This window comes from Nicotiana tabacum, chromosome 4 (assembly GCF_000715075.1).
Source record: "Nicotiana tabacum cultivar K326 chromosome 4, ASM71507v2, whole genome shotgun sequence".
In the NCBI taxonomy this organism is placed as follows: Eukaryota; Viridiplantae; Streptophyta; class Magnoliopsida; order Solanales; family Solanaceae; genus Nicotiana; species Nicotiana tabacum.
In genome coordinates, this window is record NC_134083.1 from 102,709,906 (window position 1) to 102,732,925 (window position 23,020).

General features: G+C 40.1%; 1 long non-coding RNA gene across 1 annotated transcript; it reads left to right on the top strand.

Moving 5' to 3' along the window:
• Positions 1–14,519: 14,519 nt before the first annotated feature.
• On the top strand, positions 14,520–15,539 carry LOC142180221 (uncharacterized). The gene is made up of 2 exons (XR_012708384.1): positions 14,520–14,845; positions 15,339–15,539. It is a non-coding gene; the product is annotated as an uncharacterized LOC142180221 (long non-coding RNA).
• The last annotated feature ends 7,481 nt before the right edge of the window (positions 15,540–23,020 follow it).

The window sequence follows — 23,020 nt, forward strand, 5'->3', positions numbered from 1 at the left end:
AAATGATGAATCGCACCTCAATTCAAACTTGAATGAACTTTGAACTTTCAACTTCCAAAACTCGCGCCGAAACATATCAAATCAACTCGGAATGAACTCAAATTTTGCATACAAGTTCCAAATGACATAACAAAGCTATTCAAATTCCTGGAACCACAATCTGAACCCGATATCTAATAAAGTCAATTCTCGGTCAAACTTATGAACTTTCCAAACCTTCAAATTTCCAACTTTTGCCACTTAGCGCTGAATCCTTATAGAAATATCCAAATGCAAATCCGGGCATACGCCCAAGTCCAAAATCATCATTCGGACCAAACAGAGCTCACAAAACTTCGTTCCGGGGTTAAATTTACAAAAGTCGAATTTAATCAATTCTTCCAACTTAAAGCTTAAATCATGAAATTCATTCTTTCAAATCTATTCCGAATAACCTGAAAACCAAAACCGACGATTCACATGAGTCATAATATATCATACAAAGTTATTCATGCCCTCAAACTACCGAGCGAAGTGCTAATACTTGAAACGACCAATCGGGTCATTACAATAATGATGTATTATTCAGCAAAACAGAAAGAACGGATAAACTTTAAGGTAAGAAAGAAAAAATAGGATCAAAATATGCAAAAGGAGGTAAACTTAACGGCTTCTCAATTATCAAAATGGAAGAATAAATTGTTAGACTTCTTTTATAAGTGAGATGGTGCTTTTTCAACGTAAACGTTTCGTTTTTTCTTAGTTAATTATTGAGATAATGGTTAAAATAGGAGAGAAATCTCAAAAAATTGTGAAAAAAGATAAATAGCTTTTCAAGCCAAAGAGATATGCCACCTCAGCTTTTCCATTCCCTAATATATATATATATATATATATATAGAGAGAGAGAGAGAGAGAGAGTCAGATCTCTATATAATAATATATATAGTCAGATCTCTATAACAATATCTCTATATAACAGTCATTCACTATAAAAATCAAGTTTTTTTGGAATTGAATTTTATATTATATTATAATATACACCAATCCATTATATCGGCCAAAAAATATCGGAACTAATAAGAGGCCTATATATATATATATATATATATATATATATATATATATATATATATATATATATATATATGGAAGTTGGTCAAAGGTTCCTTAATTAACGGTAGTATGTCGTACTTGAGATTCTTTCCATTTTCTTAGTTAATGCACTTTCCTTAAGAGATTTTGTAATTATTGTACAAGTCTTAGGGGTAGTAACTTAAGTTTGAGAAAGAAGAAGAAGAAGGGGTCAACCTGTTACGGTGTTGAATCACGACAATATAATGATCATCAAAAGCTAGCGTTACGTTAAGGAAGAGTTAGGGTTATCCTCTGCGTATGCGTTTCATTTTGCCATCTCGTTTATATATATACTAGTGAACTTTTTCGCGCGAAACAAATGATGTTAGTAATTTATTTTACATAAAATTGTATACTTTGTTGAGATTGAAAAGGTATTTTCTATACATACAAAAACTAATTTGATAAATTGATGAAATCACAAATATAAATATTTTTATTAGATTTTGATTTTCTTTTTTCCATTAAATAGAAAAACTTTTGTTTTTCTAAAATTTGCTCTCAAATATAATAAAACATTAAATGAAAAGTACATAAACCAAAATAGAAAGTTGGAAAAAAGAAACAAATATCAATGCAAGTTACAATATGGTCACATACTTCTTTTCATATTCTTTTTCATATTTCCATTGTTCTATTTTTTTTTTCGTTTATATTCCTTAATCTCCTCTTCGATTCTCCATTCCCTAAAAAAGATGCTATTCTCCTTTACACCTTTCACATAATTAGTGCTTCGAATAAAACTTATCCAACTAAACACTTCAAGCTCATGCAATTGTGTCTTAAGAACACTTCCAAGAGAAGTGTCACGACAAGAAATTTCCCACCGACGGGATTGTGATGGCGCCTAGCATTTCACTTGTTAGGCAAGCCAACATTAGAGAATCATTAAACCAATTCCTTATTTTCATTCAGTAAATAACAATAATTAATTAAGATAAAATATAATAAGTGCGGAATATTATAAAACTGTATTAATTACTACCACCCGGATCTGGAATCACAATTCATAAATATTCTAAAATTTACTACAAGTAATAGTCTGAAAGAAATACAACTGTCTGAATGAAAAAAAATAGTAGGACATAAAAGATAGACGAGGACTTCAAGGTCTGTGAACGCCGACAGATCTACCTTGAGTCTCCGGACAGCGGACTAATAGCAAAATCTCGATCAACCTGAGCCGGTACTAAAATCTGAACAGAAAGTGCAGAGTACAGCATCAGTACAACCGACCCCATATACTGGTAAGTGTCGAACCTAACCTCGGCGAAGTAGTAACGAGGCTAGGACAAGACACCCACATATAACCTGAACAGTATAATCATGTTAGTGGCAACAATAGTAAATAAAAAAATAACGCAAAAATAATGGGAAGGGGACATAAGTGGGGGAAATACAATATAAATAGTGAGAATAATAAAAATACATAATTAAACCGAAAATCCATAAACGAATTGAGCAAATAAAACAGCAAAGGAAAACTGCACGACATCATCCTTCGTGCTTTTACTCTCAACCTCACCAAATAAATAAATAGAACGACACAGCATCACCCTTCGTACATTAAACCTCTCATAATATATACAGCATCACCCTTCGTGCTTTATCACTCACTAATCACGACACGAAATCACCCTTCGTGCTTTACACTCTTCCTCACAATATAAATAATGCATGCACGGCATCACCCTTCGTGCTTTACACTCCTCCTCACAAATCACAGAAACAATAACAACGGATAGATAAGAGTATCATAAAGAAACCAAAATTAATTTTACCCATAATCAATAGCAAAATATAACCTTAACCTTCAATCAATATTCAAAAGTTACCGAATCTCAGTGAAATCAGATATAAGTCACCCAACATTTTAAATAACCCGCTAAGCATGGATAGTAGAATTTAAGGCTACAAAATAGACATGAATAGAATTTCACTCGCATGCTATGACTCGACAACGACGCATAGATACTCGTCGCCTCACCTATACATCGTATTTAACAACCAAACACGTAGCAAATAAACACATAATACCTATTCCCTCAAGCCAAAGTTAAACACAATACTTACCTTGCTCCGAAGACCACTTAATTCTCAATCACAGCTTTTCCTTTGGAATTCGCCTCCAAACCACTCGTATCTATTCAAAAATGATTCAATAATATCAAATATTGCTAAAGAAATTAATTATATTGCATAAATTAAATTTCCCAAATTTTCCTCCAAAAAGTCAAAAAATCGACCCCGAGCCCGCTTGGTCAAAACCCGAGGTTCGGACCAAAATCCATTTACCCATTCACCCTCGAGCCCGAATATATAATTGGTTTTGGAATCCGACCTCAAATTGAGGTCTAAATCCCCAAATTTCTGAAATTCTTAGTTTCTATCCTAATCCCTAATTTTACCATGAAAACTCTAGATTTTAGGTTGCTAATTCAAGAAATGTAATGGGTAATTGAAAAAAAATGGTTTAGAATCACTTACCAATACTTTGGGGAAGAAAATGACTCTTGCAAATCGCCTCTACCCGTTTGGTTCTTGAAAACTGTTGAAGAAATGACTTAAACCCGTGTTTGATTCTGTTTTATGCACTGGGAGACAGTGTGCATCACGTTCGCGAGGCCACTGTCGCGTTCGCGAAGGGTACTGACTGCCAAGCCTTCGCGTTCATGAGATCCTGCTCACGTTTGCGATAGTTACTCCCCCCTGACCTTCGCGTTCGCGAGACCCTGCTCGCGTTCGCGATGAAGGAACAACCAACCCTCCCCCAGGTCCCCAAGTGCTTCGCGTTCGCGATGAGCCGGTCGCGTTCGCGAAGGGTAAATCTCCCATCACTTCACGTTCGCAACCAGGCCTTCGTGTTCACGAAGAAGAAGTCTCAGCCTTACCAGTTTACTCTTCGCGTTCGCGAGAGGACCTTCGCGAATGCGAAGAAGGATATGCCAGACACCAGAATCTGCAGAAAATCAGATTTTTTCCAAGTCTAAAACATTCTGTGGCCTACCCGAAACTCACCCGAGCCCTGGGGGCTCCAAACCAAACATGCACACAAGTCTAAAAATATCATACGAACTTGCTCGCGCAATCAAATCGCCAAAATAACACTTAGAACTACGAATTTAGCACCAAATCAAATTAAATTCTCAAGAACACTTTAAAATTTATATCTTCTCAAGTGGACGTCCGAATCACGTCAAATCAATTCCGTTTCTCATCAAATTTCACAGACAAGTCTTAAATATCATAATGAACCTGTACCGGGCTCCAAAACCAGAATACGGATCCGACACTAACAATGCCAAACATCAATCAATTCTTAAAAATAATTAATTTTCAGACTTTTAATTTAATCAAAAATTAATAACTTGAGCTAGGGACCTCCGAATTCGATTCTGGGCATACGCCTAGGTCCCAAAATTCGATACAGACCCATCGGGACCGTCAAAACACAGCTCCGGGCCCGTTTACCAAAAATATTGACCGAAGTCAACTAAAATCAACTTTTAAGGCATAAATTCTTATTTTTATCAATTTTCAACATAAAAGCTTTTTGAAAACATGCCCGGACTGCGCATGCAAATCGAGGAGTGTAAAAATAAAATTTTTTAAGGCTTAAGAGCGCAGATTCGAGTTCTAAAATATAAGATGACCTTTTGGGTCATCACATTCTCTACCTCTAAAACAACCGTTCGTCCTCAAACGGACATAGAAAAGTACTTGGGCTGGTGAAAAGGTGGGGATATCTACTCCGCATATCGTACTCGGACTCCTAGATAGCTGCCTCAATAGGCTGACCTCTCCACTACACTCGAACTGAAGGGTAACTCTACGATCTCAATTGGCGAACTTGCCAGGCTAGAATTGCCACCGGCTCCTCCTCGTAAGTCAAATCCCTGTCCAACTGGACAGAGCTGAAATCTAACACATGGGACGGATCACCGTGATACTTTTGAGGCATGGACACATGGAATACCGGATGAACAACTACTAAAGTAGGTGGCAACGATATACCTAGGGCTCAACTTGCCCTTCTTTCCGAACCTCATTACACCCTTCATGGGTGATACCCCAAGTAACACTCTCTCTCCGACCATGAATGCAACATCACGAACTCTACGGTCGACATAACTCTTCTGCCTAGACTAAGCTATGCGAAGTCGATCCTGAATAATCTTGACCTTATCCAAGGCATCCTATACTAAGTCTGTGCCCAATAACCGAGCCTCTCCCGGCTCAAACCACCCAACTGGCGACCGACACCGCCTACCATATAATGCCTCATAGGGAGCCATCTGAATGCTCGACTGGTAGCTGTTGTTATAGGCGAACTCTGCAAGGGGCAAGAACTGATCCCACGATCCTCCGAAGTCTATAACACAAGCGCGGAGCATATCCTCCAAGATCTGAATAGTACGCTCGGACTGCCCGTCCGTCTGAGGATAGAATGCTGTGCTCAACTCAATCCGCGTACCCAACTCACATTGTACTGCCCTCCAGAAGTGCGAGGTGAACTGTGTACCTCGGTCAGATATAATAGACACGGGCACACCGTGAAGACGGACAATCTTACGAATGTAAATCTCTGCCAACCGCTCCAAAGAATAGGTAACTGCCACAGGAATGAAGTGCGCTGACTTGGTCAGCCTGTCCACAATGACCCAAACTGCATCGAACTTCCTCTGAGTCCGTGGAAGTCCAACAACAAAATCCATAGCGATACGCTCCTACTTCCACTCAGGAATCTCTATCTTCTGAAGCAAACCACCAGGTCTCTGATGCTCATATTTCACATGCTGACAATTCAAGCACCGAGGCACGTAAGCAACTATAACTTTCTTCATCTTCGTCCACCAATAATGCTGCCTCAAGTCCTGATACATCTTGGCGGCGCCCGGATGAATAGAATACCGGGAACTGTGGGAGTCCTCAAGAATCAACTCACGAAGTCTATCCACATTAGGTACACAAATACGACCCTGCATCCTCAAAACTCTGTCATCTCCAACAGTAACCTTCTTGGCACCACCGTGCCGCACTATGTCTCTAAGGACAAGTAAATGGGGATCGTCATCCTACCGATCTTTGAAGCGCTCAAACAAAGAAGATCGAGCAACTGTACAAGCTAGGACACGGCTGGGCTCAGAAACATTTAACCTCACGACTGGTTGGCCATGGCCTGAACATCTAATGCTAGTGGTCTCTCACCAACTGGAATATAAGCAAGGCTGCCCATACTCACTGCTTTTCTACTCAATGCATCAGCCACCACATTGGCCTTTCCTGCATGGTACAATATAGTGATATCATAGTCTTTCAATAGCTCCAGCCACCTCCTCTGCCTCAAATTGAGTTCCTTCTGCTTGAAAAAATATTGCAAGCTCCGATGATCAGTGAATACCTCACATGACACGCCGTAAAGATAGTGCCTCCAAATCTTCAGTGCGTGAACAATGGCTGCCAGCTCTAGATCATGAATAAGGTAATTCTTCTCGTGAACCTTCAGCTGCTGCGAAGCATATGCAATAACCTTGCCGTCCTGCATAAACACCGTACCCAGACCAATACGAGATGCGTCACAATATACTGTATAAGATCCTGAACCTGTAGGTAACACCAATACCAGTGCCGTAGTCAAAGCTGTCTTAAGCTTCTGAAAACTCTCTTCACTCTCGTCTGACCACCTGAACGGGGCACCCTTCTGGGTCAATCTGGTCAACGGGGCTGCTATGGATGAAAACCCCTCCACAAATCGATGGTAATAGCTCACAAAACCCAGGAAACTATGGATCTCTGTAGCTGATGTGGGTCTAGGCCAGTTCTGAACTGCCTCAATCTTCTTAGGATCCACCTGAATACCCTCTGCTGATACGATGTGACCCAAGAAAGCAACTGCACTCAATCAAAACTCGCATTTTGAGAACTTAGCATATAACTGGCTGTCTTTCAGAGTCTAAAGAACGATCCGAAGGTGCTGCTCATGCTCCTCTCGACTGTGGGAGTAGATCAAGATATCATCAATAAACACAACTACAAAAGAATTCAAGTAGGGTTTGAACACCCGGTTCATCAAATCCATGAATGCTGCTGGGGCATTTGTCAGCCCAAATGACATCACTAGAAACTCATAATGCCCATACCGAGTCCGAAAAGCTATCTTAGGAACATCGGATGCCCTAATCCTCAACTGATGGTAGCCAGATCTCAAATCAATCTTTGAAAATACCTTGACACCCTGAAGCTGATCAAAAAAATCATCAATCCTCGGCAATGGATACTTGTTCTTGATAGTGACTTTGTTCAACTGTCGATAATCTATACACATCCTCATCGATCCATCTTTCTTTTTCACAAACAATACAGGTGCACCCCAGGGCGAGACACTAGGTCTAATGAAGCCCTTTGATAACGACAAGGTCGGGAATCCAAACTAGAGTAAGAATTTAAAAAGTAAATGCGGAAGCAATAACAATAAGGAATTTAACAACTAGAACTAAAGGGCAGAAAATAAAGGATATGGGAAAATTCAAGGAAAGAATTCCAAGAACTTCCAAGAACGCAAGTTCTATAGCCTTGACAAGATCAAAGCAACAACGTCTTAATTTATTGAAGAAATCAAACGCCTTTACTTAAAAGCAAATCAAAATAATAGATTTGGATCTTGACCGCTTTACGAGTAACTTGAGACAACAATTAATAACTAGTATTAATCGCCTTCTAAGAATACCACAAAGAAATCAAAGATATCACAATAGAGAAGTAATCTTACTACCTTGAACTATGAACTAGTAAAGGTTGAAAGATAAATCTCAAAGCACAAGTAACAAAGGTTCAAAAGAACTCTCAAAGTATGATATACTTAATCAATAATGAAGTGTCTCAATGAATGAGAAGAACTCCTTATTTATAGGAGTACTAAGGCATAAAAAGTCATTACAATTAGGTAGGGGGCTGCTAAGGGGTAACAAAGTCATCAAAATTAGGTAGGGTGGTTGCTAAGAAATAAGAAAAGTCACAAAATTAGGTAGGGGCGGCCAAATCCCTTTGGGGCAGATTTGGGCCTTAAAACTACTAGTTTGGGTCATTGGTTTGGACTCCAATTGGGCTCCATTTCAAACACCCCCATTTAGACCTCTTTTAAGCTCATTTTGGGCTCTTCTGGGTGCCCTTTTGCTAGATTTCAAGGGCCGAGTTTGGGACTCAATCTTCCTCCTCTTGGACTTCAATTTAGGCCACCAAATAATTGTAAAACTTGTATAATTTATCTCCTTTGGTCTTGAGCTCGTCCTCCACAATTAAAAGCTTCTTTATTTGCACTTGAAGTCTAATGGCCTTATTTTGCAACTCTTTAGCTTGACATATTATTAAAGGCCATCTTTGAGATTCCAAAGCTTCATCCTTATCCTTGAATAGAGTTGAGCTTCCTAGGATGCTATCACCCCTATCAAGCAAATCTTGCAACTTGTCCTTCAATTCTTTCAACTCTGGCGGGGCCATGCGGTATGGCAGAATGGAAATAGGCTGAGTGCTTGGAGCCAAATCAATGCAGAAATCAATATCCCTGTCGAGTGGCATCCCCGGCAGGTCTGCATGAAACACCTCTGGAAACTCACGAACAACTGGCACTGAATCCATGGAAGGAACCTCCGTACTAGAATCGCGGACATAAGCCAAATAAGCTAGACACCCCTTCTCGACCATATGCCGAGCCTTCACATAAAAGATAACCCTGCTGGAAGAATGGCCAAGATTACCTCTCTACTCTAATCGAGGCAACCCCTGCACTAAGGTCACCGTCTGGCATGACAATCTAATATAGCATGATAAGGTGACAACCAATCCATACCCAGTATGACATCAAAATCAATCATGTCGAGAAGTAGAAGATCTACACGAGTCTCAAGACTCCCAATGGTGACCACACACGAACGATAAATACGATCTACATCAATAGCATCTCCCACTGGTGTGGACACATACACAAGAGCACTCAAAGAATCACAGTGCACAACCAAATAGGATGACACATAGGAGTAAGTAGATCCCAGATCAAATAGAACTGAAGCATCTCTACTACAAATTGAAACAGTACCGTGATAAACGTTAGATGACTCTGCCTCAGGCCTGGCTGGGAAAGCATAACAGCGGGGCTGGGCCCCACCACTAACGGCCTCTAACTGGCTGGTCTCCATCTCTAACGGCCTGACCTCCACCTCTAACAGTCTAGCCTCTACCTCTGGTGCCAGAACCATGGTACAAGAACTCTGATGCTGTGAGCTGCCCGTTGCCCGAGGGCAAAATCTAGCGATGTGCCTCAGATCACCACAAGTATAACATAACCTCGGCTGCTGTGACTGCTGACCTTGAAACTGACCCTGTCAACCTGAATAACCACCCTAATAACTCTAGAGTGGAGGTGCACTAATAGAAGCTGGTGGTGCAATGTAGGCTAGCTGGTCGGAATAATGCATCTGAGGGCCACGACCACCTGAGGCACCATGGGATGCCTGGAGCGCTGAATGAAATGGCCTGGGAGGATGGCCTCTACCAAAAGTACTCCTGCATCTAGATGAGGCATCGCTGAACTCATTGGAATGACGAGGTCTCTTGTCAGACCCCTGACCTCCCTGAGTAAGAACCATTTCGACCCGTCTGGCGATATTAGCAGCTGCCTGAAAAGAAATCTCACTCCCAGTCTCCTTAGCCATCTGCAATCTGATAGGCTGAACAAGTCCATCAATAAACCTCCTCCTCTATCTCTCGGTGGGAAGCAGAAGAATAAAATGACGGGCCAAATCTACAAAACGGGTCTCATACTGAGTAACAGTCATACTGCCCTATTAGAGATGCTCAAACTGACGGCGACGCTCCTCTCTCAATGTGATAGGCAGAAACTTCTCTATGAAGAGCTGAGAGAACTGGTCCCAACTAAGAGCAGGCGACCCAGCTGGTCTGGTCAACAAGTAATCTCTCCACCATTTCTTGGCGGAACTAGTCATCTGAAATGCAGCAAAATCGACCCCATTGGTCTCTACTATACCCATGTTCCGTAGAACCTCGTGATAGCTGTCAAGATACTCCTGGGGATCCTCTGAAGGAGCACCACTGAAGTGAACAGGAAAGAGCTTGATAAACCTGTCCAATCTCCAAAAAGCCTCAGAAGACATACCTGGCCCATCTCCGACCTGTGCCGTAATAACCGGCTGAACTAATCCTACTGGCTGATCTACTGGAGCATGATACTAAGGAGCTATCTGCTCCGGAGTGGGAGTGGTGGGAGTGGTGGGAGTTTGGGCTCCTCCTCCATCCTGAGAGACTGCTGGTGCCATGGGAAATACGCCAGTCTGGGCCACACTCTCCATAAGGCCCACCAAACGGACCAAAGCGTCCTGAAGTACTAGGGTGGCAATGAACCCCTCCGGAACCTGAGCTAGTCTGGCAGGAACAGTCTGGGCTGGAACCTCCTCGTCAAGCTCTATCTGAGGCTCCACTGCTGGGGCTGCTGCTCGGGTTCTAGGCTGAGCCCTGCCCCTGCCTCGGCCTCTGGCACGACCTCGACCTCTGCCCCATGTAGGAGCTGCCACTAGAGGCTCTGGCTGCTGTTTAGCTGAGGAAGCGGTACGTGTTCTCGCCATCTGCGAGAGAATAAGAGCAGAAGAGTTCAATCAGTATTGAGAAAGCAAAATCGCACGACAGAGAAGAATATAAGTGAAACTTGTTCCTAAACTTCATAGCCTCTAGAAGATAAGCACAGACGTCTCTGTACCGATCCTCTAGAATCTACTAAGCTTGCTCGTGAATCGTGAGACCTAGGCAACCTAGTGCTGTAATACCAACTATCACAACCCAAAATTTCCCACCGACGGGACTATGATGGAGCCTAACATTTCACTTTAGAGAATCATTAAACCAATTCCTTATTTCCATTCAGTAAATAACAATAATTAACTAAGATAAAATATAATAAGTGCAGAATATTATAAAATTATATTAATTACTACCACCCGGATATAGAGTCACAATTCACGAGCATTCTAGAATTTACTACAAGTAATAGTCTAAAAGAAATACAACTGTCTGAATGAAAGAAAACAGTAGGACATAAAAGATAAACGAGGACTTCAAGGTCTCTGAACGCCGACAGATCTACCTTGAGTCTCCGGACAACGGACCAATAGCAAAATCTCGATCAACCTAAGCCGGTACCAAAATCTGCACAGAAAGTGCAGAATGCAGTATCAGTACAACTGACCCCATGTACTGGTAAGTGTCGAGCCTAACCTCGACGAAGTAGTGACGAGGCTAGGACAAGACACCCACATATAACCTGAACAGTATAATCATGCTAGTAGCAACAACAGTAAATAAAAAAATAATGCAGAAATAATGAGAAAGGGACATACAGTGGGAAAAAATACAATATAAAGAGTGAGAATAATGAAAAGACAAAATTAAACCGAAAATCCTTAAACGAATTGAGCAAATAAAACAATAAAGGAAAACTGCACGGCATCACCCTTCGTGCTTTTACTCTCAACCTCACCAAATAAATAAATAGAACGGCACGACATCACCCTTCGTACATTAAACCTCTCATAATATACACGGCATTACCCTTCTTGCTTTATCACTCACCAATCACGGTACGAAATCACCCTTCGTGCTTTACACTCTTCCTCACAATATAAATAATGCATGCACGGCATCACCCTTCGTGCTTTACACTCCTCCTCACAAATCACATAATCAATAACAACAGATAGATAGGAGTATCATAAAGAAACCAGTATTTTACCCATAATAAATAGCATAATGTAACCTCAACGTTGAATCAGTATTTGAAAGTTACCGAATCTCAGTGAAACCAGATATAAGTCACCCAACATTTCAAATAACCCGCTAAGCATGGATAGTAGAATTTAAAGCTACAAAATAAACATGAATAGAATTTCACTCGTATGCTATGACTCGACAACGACGCATAGATGCTCGTCACTTCACCTATATATCGTATTTAACAATCAAACACGTAGCAAATAAATACATAATACCTATTCCCTCAAGCCAAAGTTAGACACGATACTTACCTTGCTCCGAAGACCACTTAATTCTCAATCACAGCTTTTTCTTTGGAATTCACCTCCAAACCACTCGTATCTATTCAAAAATGACTCAATGATATCAAATATTGCTAAAGAAATTAATTATATTGCATAAATTAAATTTCCTAAATTTTCCTCCAAAAAGTCGAAAAATCAACCCCGGACCCGCTTGGTCAAAACCCGAGGTTCAGACCAAAATCCATTTACCCATTCACCCCCGAGCCCGAATATATAATTGGTTTTGGAATCCGACCTCAAATTGAGGTCTAAATTCCCAAATTTCCGAAATTCCTAGTTTCTACCCTAACCCCTAATTCTACCATGAAAACTCTAGATTTTAGGTTGATAATTCAAGAAATGTAATGGGTAATTGAAAGAAAATGGTTTAGAATCACTTACCAACACTTTGGGAAAGAAAATGACTCTTGAAAATCGCCTCAACCCGTTTGGTTCTTGAAAAATATTGAAGAAATGGTTTAAACCCGTGTTTGATTCTGTTTTATGCACTGGGCGACAGTGTGCATCGCGTTCGCGAGGCCACTATCGCGTTCGCGAAGGGTACTGGATGCCAAGCCTTCGCATTCGCGAGACCTTGCTCACGTTCGCGATGGTTACTCCCCTTGGCCTTCGCGTTCGCGAGACCCTGCTCGCGTTCGCGATGAAGGAACGACCAACCCTCCCCCAGGTCCCCAAGTGCTTCGCGTTCGCGATGAGCCGGTCGTGTTCGCGAAGGGTAAATCCCCCATCACTTCGCGTTCGCGACCAGGCCTTCGCGTTCGCGAATAAGAAATCTCAGCCTCACCAGTTTACTCTTCGCGTTCGCGAGAGGACCTTCGCGAACGCGAAGAAGGATATGCCAGACACCAGAATCAGTAGAAAACCAGATTTTTCCCAAGTTCAAAACATCCCGTCGCCTACTCGAAACTCACCCGAACCCTCGGGGCTCCCAACCAAATATGCACACAAGTCTAAAAATATCATACGAACTTGCTTGCATGATCAAATAGCCAAAATAACACCTAGAACTACGAATTTAGCACCAAATCAAATGAAATTCTCAAGAACATTTTAAAATTCATATCTTCTCAACTGGATGTCCGAATCACGTCAAATCAACTCCGTTTTTTACCAAATTTCACAGACAAGTCTTAAATATCATAATGAACCTGTATCGGGCTCCGAAACCAGAATACGGAGCCGACACTAACAATGCCAAATATCAATCAATTGTTAAAAATAATTAATTTTTAGAGTTTTAATTTTCATCAAAACTTCATAACTTGAGCTAGGGACCTGTGAATTCGATTTCGGGCATATGCCTAGGTCCCATAATTCAATACGGACCCACCGGGACCGTCAAAATACGGATCCGGGCCCATTTACCAAAAATATTGACCGAAATAACTAAAATTATCTTTTAAGGCATAAATTCTTATTTTCATCAATTTTTAACATAAAAGCTTTCCGGAAACATGCCCGGATCGCGCACGCAAATCGATAAGGGTAAAAATGAGATTTTTATGGCTTAAGAGCGCAGATTCAAGTTCTAAAACATAAAATGACCTTTTGGGTCATCACAAGAAGTTAAAGAAAAAAAAAACGATTGACCATATCTGAGTGCCACCGGATTTGTAGGACCATATCTCCAAATTATCTTCATATATATTTTCTCTATTACAGAAAAGTAAACTAAAAGTAATATTCTTGAAGGCCAATAAAAATACGGTGAAAATACTAAAATATATTAAAATCATAATCGAAAATAATGATAAATTTTCTGTAAGTAATTTTTTACCTTAATAATCTCTGAAACAATGGATCTCAGCATGTAAATGCCTTTATTGTTAAGCTTCTTCCTGCAACACTGTTATTTGTGGAATTAAGCCTGTTTTTTAATCAACCCAGTAGAACAATAAAACCAAGAAGTAAAAGACTCAAAAACATGAAAATAAATACTTGCCAAGTCGCCAAGAACTACATATGCATTAGGGAGAAGCATCTGTTTACATATATAGGTAACACATCTTCTAACTGTAAGTAGCAGTGACGGATGTAGAGTATAGTTATTGGGTTTTCGGGAACCCAATAACATTTGCGAAGACCCTATATTTATATTAAAAAATTCATTAAATATCTATAGATATATAACAGCGAACTCAATTATTATTGTATATTAATTTTAAATTACAATATGAACCCATAAATTTTAAATTTTGAATTCGACTTTTCAGTAGAACAATGGTCTTGCTATACCATATTGACACTTATTATTATCTGTAGAAACAGGGACCTCCAGCTGTCCTTTGGCAGTACAACCCATAGATTATGATCACTCAGACAAGCAATCTCATATACAAGAACAGAAATAAATATCAGCAAATTAAATAAATAATTAAAGGCGTCCATACAACTCTCTTGGACTGATATACAGAAAGTACAAAAGGGGATCCCATCTCCGAGAATCAAAATATATAACAACCAGTATATGTTTTCTTACAGGGATAAAAAAGATACAGATGCACCACATGCGAGATATTCAACTTGGTAGAAGATTGAAAGAGAAACTCTGTATATAGCTTCTCCATTTGGAAAAGCTACAGAGAACCCAAGCTTCCCTCAAGTTTCAGGTAATTATTCATTAGATGAAAATGGGTGAAAGATTAGTTTTGAGGAGGAAGAGAGGCATACTAATTGGCACCATTATATTCACTGTTGTAAACCTTTCGTTATCTAGGCAGGCATCCGTTCAAATTGCTACAGTTATTATTATTAACTTTTTGCAACCGTTTCACTTTTTATTAACCGTTTCAATCTTTTTGGAAGAACATTAAGTTTTATTTACCTTATCACTGAACATAAATAAATAAAAATAATTAGGGATAAAAGCGAAAAAAAAGAAAAAAAGATAAATAGCAATCCTCATTTCTGGAAGATGCCACATCAGATTTACTATGCCCATCTTTATATTGTATTATATATATATATATATATATATATATATATATATATATATATATATAGTCAGATCTCTATAACAATATCTCTATATAACAGTCACATTATAAAAGTCAGGTTATGGGGTCGGTTGTACTGATGCTGTACTCTGTACTTTCTGTCCAGATTTTAGTACCGGCTCAGGTTGATCGAGATTTTGCTATTAGTCCGCTGTCCGGAGACTCAAGGTAGATCTGTCGGCGTTCACAGACCTTGAAGTCCTCGTCTATCTTTTATGTCCTACTATTTTTTTTCATTCAGACAGTTGTATTTCTTTCAGACTATTACTTGTAGTAAATTTTAGAATATTTGTGAATTGTGATTCCAGATCCGGGTGGTAGTAATTAATACAGTTTTATAATATTCCGCACTTATTATATTTTATCTTAATTAATTATTGTTATTTACTGAATGAAAATAAGGAATTAGTTTAATGATTCTCTAATGTTGACTTGCCTAACAAGTGAAATGTTAGGCGCCATCACAATCCCCTCGGTGGAAAATTTCTTGTTATGACACTTCTCTTGGAAGTGTTCTTAAGACACAATTGCATGAGCTCGAAGTGTTTAGTTGGATAAGTTTTATTCGAAGCACTAATTATGTGAAAGGTGTAAAGGAGAATAGCATCTTTTTTAGGGAATGGAGAATCGAAGAGGAGATTAAGGAATATAAACGAAAAAAAAAATAGACCAATGGAGGGGAGTAGATCAAAGGGGTGTGTGTGTGTGTGTGTTTTGGGGGGGAAGGGAGTAGATCAAAGGTTCCTTAATTAACGGTAGTATGGTACTTGAGATTCTTTCCGTTTTCTTAGTTAATGCACTTTCCTTTTAAACAGGGGAAGAGATTTTGTAATTATTGTACATGTCTTAGGGGTAGTAACTTAAGTTTGAGAAAGAAGAAGAAAGGGTCAACCTGTTACGGTGTTGAATCACGACAATATAATGATCATCAAAAGCTAGCGTTACGTTAAGGAAGAGTTAGGGTTATCCTCTGCGTATGCGTTTCATTTTGCCACCTTTTTTGACATTGTCTATGCCCATTTATTTGAAGTAAAAAGGAATGGTTCCGGAACTATTCTAAAAATCATTCAATTTGTTTGAAAAATAGATTTTGATCTATAGAAGTTAAAACAACATGTTCTTTTCAAAATCAACAAAGAACACAAAGATAGATCTCCACTAAAATAATATGTTGCGGCCAAACGCGCGTAAGTATATGTGGTCGTCAAGTAATAAAGTGACTAAAAATCGGATGTCGAACTTACGAGGACTTGTGATTAACTATTAACTAAATTAGACTATCTTAATTATCTAAATAATAATTAAACCTAAAAGTATTTGATTCTAAGCTAATTAAAATAAAGGAAATAAATAATGAACTCTGAACAAAGGAAGAGTAGATTTTTATGTTTTCAATGTAATAAAAATAATCTAGGGTTATGGGCTATCTAACATTCCTATTATATTCTTCAATTGAATTGACTAACTAATTTATCTAGTTTATTGGTTAATAGGGTAGGTTAATATTGCTCATAAGAATCTGTTGAGTTCTTACTCACTTATTCAAGCTAACCTAACGCTTATATATCTATGGAATTACAACTAACAAAAATGCATTTATAATTCCTGTAAATCAACCAAGCAAGGCAATTAGGTATTTGTCTATCCTAACTACAAAACCATTCTCCGATGCCCGAATTCAAGAACATGCTCTACTCAATCCTATGTGCAATCTAGAATTCCCACTTTTGAGTTCAACTCTAGATTCGTAGATAGTATTTAATTGGTGATAAAGCAATCAAATAATTAAGCGCAATATTGAATAAATAAACCAATACGACAAATTAAGAAATCAAAATCAATATTTGAATAACAATAGTCATGAAAAAACTACAACCCTAGAACGTGAAGTTTAGCTCCACATCGACATGGTAGCCAAACAACAAATCATACAAAAAAACATAAAAATACTAAGGTTTGGCGGAATAATGATGAATTCCGGCCTCCACGGTAGCTCTATGCTCTTTCTTGGTTAAAAGTTACTCTAAAAAACGTCATCCCTTTCTCCAAAATAGATTTAGGACCCCTTTTATATGAGTTGGGACCATGTAGGGCCGAAATGACCTTGTCCCATATGAAATAGGAGACTTTCCGTCACCCAGCGCCCATGGTAGCATGGTAGCCCTGGGGCTGAATCCAGTAGCCTTTGACGTTGCTCTTTCAATTTTTGTTTTGAATTGTAACTCTTATCCCTTTTTCTCTTCCAGGGGAACAAACACCAAAGGGTGTGCCCCCTTTGTCTCCTCTTTTTTTTTTTTATTTTTTTTTTATTTTCTTTCTTTTTCTTCCGCATTATATTCAATTTTGATAAAGTGATGAAAATTTAATGTTAAAATGATAAACTAATACAAAGTTTCCCAAAGCAGTAAAGGAAAAATTGTTATTTACTTTATGGAGTTCAGACTTGACCTAAATTTGACAAAAAGAACTATTTATATACAGCTAAAATTATCGGACAAAATTGCCCATACGGAGGTTCTGCGGCTACACAATTCTGTGTGCGGTCCACACTTTAAAGCTGGGCTTGACAGGATGGACTTCTGTGGCCGCACAATTCTGGGTTGCGGCCGTACGTCTTCAGATTCTGCGGACCGCACATTTTTGAGTGCGGTCGCACTCTTGAATTTGAGCTTGATAGGAGACTTCTATGGACTGCAGATTTATAAGTGCAGCCGCGCTCTTGACTTCTGCGACCGCACAATAATAGTGCAGTCCGCACTTCTTCATGGACTCAGAACTCCATCTCTCTGAACCTCATCTTCTGCGGCCGCACAATAATTGCGCGGTCCGCACTCTTGAATTTCTGCTGCCGCACAATAATAGTGCGGTCCGCACTTCTTCATGGACTCAGAATTCTATCTCTCTGAACCTCTCTTCTGCGGCCGCACAATAGTTGTGCGGCCCGCACTTTGCAAAGGCATTCTGTCAGAGGTCCTTCATAGTCTGGGGCTGCACTCAGTATTGTGTGATCTGCACTTTGCTCTTTTTGCTTGGTTTTAGTCCTTGTCCAAAAATACTCCTTCTTGAGTTGAATTTCGTCGTTTTGGCTCTTTTTCCAATGCTCTTGCAAGTAAGCACATTTTATTAGTTTTCGGGAATACCTTTAAGTATTTTTGAGCTAAAGCTAAAGCAAAAGAGAGCAAATAAGTAGTCAAAATCCCTACTTATCAACTCCCCCAAACTTAAGCTTTTGATTGTCCTCAAGCAAATAAGGTAATTCCCACCTCCACAAGAAAAGAGCTATTTCAGCTGGCCTAAGTTGCATCAAACACACATCAATTGGGACCAACAATTACCCACACACTCATGAATTATCAACAAGGCCATGTTTTGAATGTTATAGCACAAGTAGCTCTAATATGACACTTGAGCATCAAGAGTTGACTTTACTTATCAAGAAAGTTCGCACTTTCATGTAGGTCACTATGGATCCCAAACTCCTCCTCCTATACTCTCCGTAAGCTCATCTCACTCAAGAATGTAACACTCAATTCAATGATTCGTGAAAGGTTCGCTCATCACTCTCAAAAGAATGTCACAAGTACGTCTCTAAGTATCATATGCTTGCCCCTCATGTAGATCACCACTAATGTAAGCTTACTCGGTTTGAAATCACGTAAGGGCTTTTTCGGTATGTAATGAAAGCTTTTGGACTATGAAGGAAAATGTTGGAATGGAACGGGTTCATCTTTCCTTTAGCACTCCATTTTCTCTTTTCGGCTCATACTTTGTCGACTCTTTGAGTCATTTATTTTTCCTTAGGGGAACTAGAGAGACTTGACATCACTCTTTCTTGGTAATGATATTCATATTCTCCTTCTTTGTTTTCTCTATGATTTGCATTTTTTCTTTCTTTTGAATCCTTTCAACCCTTCAAATTATTCACTTTCTTTTTGTGTTTTTCTTTTGTTCTTTCTTTCTTTTTCTTTACCTTTCCTTTTCTTCATTTCTTTTCTCTTCTTGTGCCTTGATACCACTTTCAAACTCCTCATCTCTCCCACAAACTTATGTTTTCGCCATTTGTTTCTCATGAGTGCTAAGGAAAGCTTGGGTGCCAAGAGAGGGTCACTGCAAAACGGGTAAAGGCTTGTAACATGGTTATCGAATGAAAAAGGCTTTAGGCTCAAAAGAGTTGACTAAGGATAACATCATTGGTGGGCCATGGAAGGTTTCAAAACGGGCCAAGGAGAGCCTACAATCACTTCTCAAGCCAAGCAAACTTAGAATTTCGCCTAGAAACACATTCGGGGCAAGTTCTAGACCATTCGCACGGGTACTTGGACTTGTAACAAAATATCTCACCTCTCACACAACTGGATTATTACAGAGGATAGATTCGAGGGCCCATAACAACCGTATTCAAGTTTAAAGATCGCTTATGATTCAACTAAACCACCCGATGATTGCCTAAGTCAACACAAAAGTCATAAGGTCACTAACTAGAGCTATTTCTTTCCAAAAACTTATTTTTAACCATACGCGTGTAGATTAGTGTGTTGGTAGTACCAAGTGAAGCATGCTTGACCCCCTTTGTTTTTCATTTTTTTTTTCATTAACACTACTGTTTCTACCTAAACATCAAAAACGGACTCAATCCCTTAAGAAGGATGTCACGCCATCCATCGTTGGGAAGAGCCACTCGGTTCACACAAAACCCACCTTTGGAAATGACCGTGACATTAAGAAAATCAAAGGCTTATTGCTCACTTAAACATAAAAAGAAGCTACCGAATAAAAAAGAATCTATTAACATAAATAAGAACCTAGACTACTAAGCAAACAAAATAAAGAAGCTATGAAATAAGCTACTGAAGTAAGACAAATGAATTTACAAACCGAGGGGAATAGAATATATACATCAAAAGAAAGGGAGGAATATATACATAATGAAATAGAAAATAAAGATAAAAGAAAAAAAAGTATTAAGTTATTACAGGCCACTATGATCAATCAAACCCACCAAAATAGACCACCCCCCAAATAAAAATAAGCATTATCCTCAATGCTTAGCATAATCAAAAAAAGAGAGGGTATAGAGTAAAGAAAACTCCCTATGTGGTCTCACGGTGCATGGCAGCATCACCACCCTCGGGCTCCTCCAACTGTATCTCATTATCCTCTGCTCGGTGAACAACGAGGTTGGTGAGCATCTGAAGCATCACCTTGGCAGTATGGGCAGCAAAGTCTGGCTCGTCAGATTGGCCAGCTGGTGCCTCTGCTGATGGTGCTGCTGGACCTGCTGGTACTGATGGATCTGTCTCCATCAGTAGGTCAAATGGTAAATCATCAACTGCTGCAATCTTTGTCACCTCCTTTCTCAAACTCTTCACTGATTTCTTCGAGGCCCGGGATTTCCTCATCTTCTTCACCTGTTTGCCCAACTCCTCAATAGCTCCCCCATGTTCCACCAGTGTATCCATAATAGTCTTCTGGTTGTCCAGGATTTTCTTTAATGTTTCCTCCACCAACGGAGGAACCTGTGGTGCTGCTGGTGTAGAAGACTGTGCTGCAATAATGCTGGATATGTCAGACAACTTTGAAGTAGCTGTCTGCATCTAGTTGTTGAGACTCGCAGTGCAGTGAGTGGATATGTGGATGAGGCAGGCACTGGTACTGATGCAGATGGTCTAGAAGATGAGGGTGGTGGCATGTCAGCTGTCTTGGTGGAAGGACCGGCCACTGTGGAAGGCATGTGAGCTGTAGATGGCTCAACATCAGAATCTGTAACCACCACTGATGGCTCATCAGACTGGCCAACGGTGGCAGTTTCCTTACCCTTGAACTTTCGATTTCCCGGACCTTGCAAGGAGTACCATGAAAAGGGCTTTTTGGCCCGCACTTTTGTATCAAAACTCCTCGACTCCACCTTTGCATCCATGAGATATTCTGTGAGTATGTTGGGATATGGGTAGGAGCTTTCACCTATCCAAATAACCACTGACATGTTGGCCTACATGATGGCTCCCACATTGATTGGGTACTCGGCCATGATAGATGCCACCAAAATAGCTCGGGGAATCGGAAGTTGGTTCTCATTATGGCTTGGGTCAATACGGCTGCACACAAAAGGTTGCCACCCCTTTGCTTCAAAGTTGAGGGTGGCCCGTGCATTGGGAACCCCTGCTGTGATCCACGATGGTGGTGGTCCTGGAGGAGCCAAAATCTCTGCTAACCAAGGGTGAGCTGCATCACCCATAGCAAGCTTCTCCAAGTACTGGATTGCCTCTACCTCCTCGAATCCCAGGTAAGTGTTTCGAGTGCTTGGGTCGAATCTGACTTTCAAATTTCTCACTTTGGTCACTTTGGTACCCTTCTTGATGTGTGCCACATTAGCATAAAACTCCCGTACCAAGTGCTCTTTGGCATCCATAACACTCTTGGTGAAACACATCTACCCCTTGCGCTCTCTGAACTGCTTAAGGACATTTGGGTTGTATTTATCCAAATCGTTTAGCAAGAATTGTCACTCGAGTGTGAGCGATCTCTGAGGCCACCACTCTCTAAACATTGTGAAGGCAGTCAAACTCACGAACCTATCTTCCCATGCTTCCTTCTTTTTCGACCTCTCTAGGTCGCCCACTCTCGTGTCACCTCCCCTACCATTATCAGGAACATCATCATCATCTACTGCAACTGGTGCAGTGGGAGTGTCTGTAGATGAGGGCTCTGAACCATGGTTACCAGCATCGGAACCCTCAGAAGAACTTGCTGTGGTGGAGGGTTTGTTGCGCAGTTGGTATCTACTAATGAATTGTGGTGGTTGGGACTGGGCCTCAAGCTGTACCTCCACTAAGTGACCCTTGGAGGCTTCCCTAGACGGGACATACGAGCTTGATTCTGAGGGCTCTGTAGCCCTACTTCTCCCAGTGGTCAGCTTTTTGGCTATTGCTTTTAATTGCACTCCTAGAGGTTGAGTGCCCTTTCCTCATCCTCGGGAGTGTTCACCCCTCTCTTTAGATGTATCACCTCTGCCTCGTGATCGAATCATTGTCTGCAATACGAAGCACATAAGTTAGTTAAAGTTCAGAAGCATGTTAACAATTGCAGGAAATCAGTGTACAAAAGAGACAGTGCGAACCGCACAATATTGAGTGCGGCCGCAGACTGCCTTGTGTGGACCGCACAATTTTGAGTGCACTCGCACAAAACCAGGTTCAGACTACTGGTTCTCTGAAGTTGCAAAGTGCGGTCGCACATATTTTTCCGCGGACCACACAATTTTTCTTTCGACCGCACAATTTTGAGTGCGGCCGCACAAAACCAGGTTCAGACTACTGGTTCTCTGAAGTTCCAAAGTGCGGTCGCACCCATTTTTTTGCGGACCGCACAATTTTTCTGCGGACCGCATAATTTTGAGTGCGGTCCACATGTTTCATATATCACATTTTGCCCTAACTCAAGATCTACGGACCGCACAATCAAAAATAAAACGGCACTGACTTAGGTTTTGCAATTTTGTTTTTGCACAATTTAAACATGGTATTTGCAAATTAAACATGATGAATGATCTACCCAGTCCCCAATGAGCACACATGAATTTACCCACACAATTTCAAGCACACAGGAAGAACATTTGACATTTTAGGCCTAAAAATAACTATACTAATTAAGAACAAAAAACTAAAAAAAATTGAAAAATCTAAACATGAATTGAACACACCAGTGATGAAGTATGCAGGTAAGAATCTACACTGATGAAATGAATGTGGATTATGAGGTACTTTGTGTACACTGTGCTTGCTTGGGTCT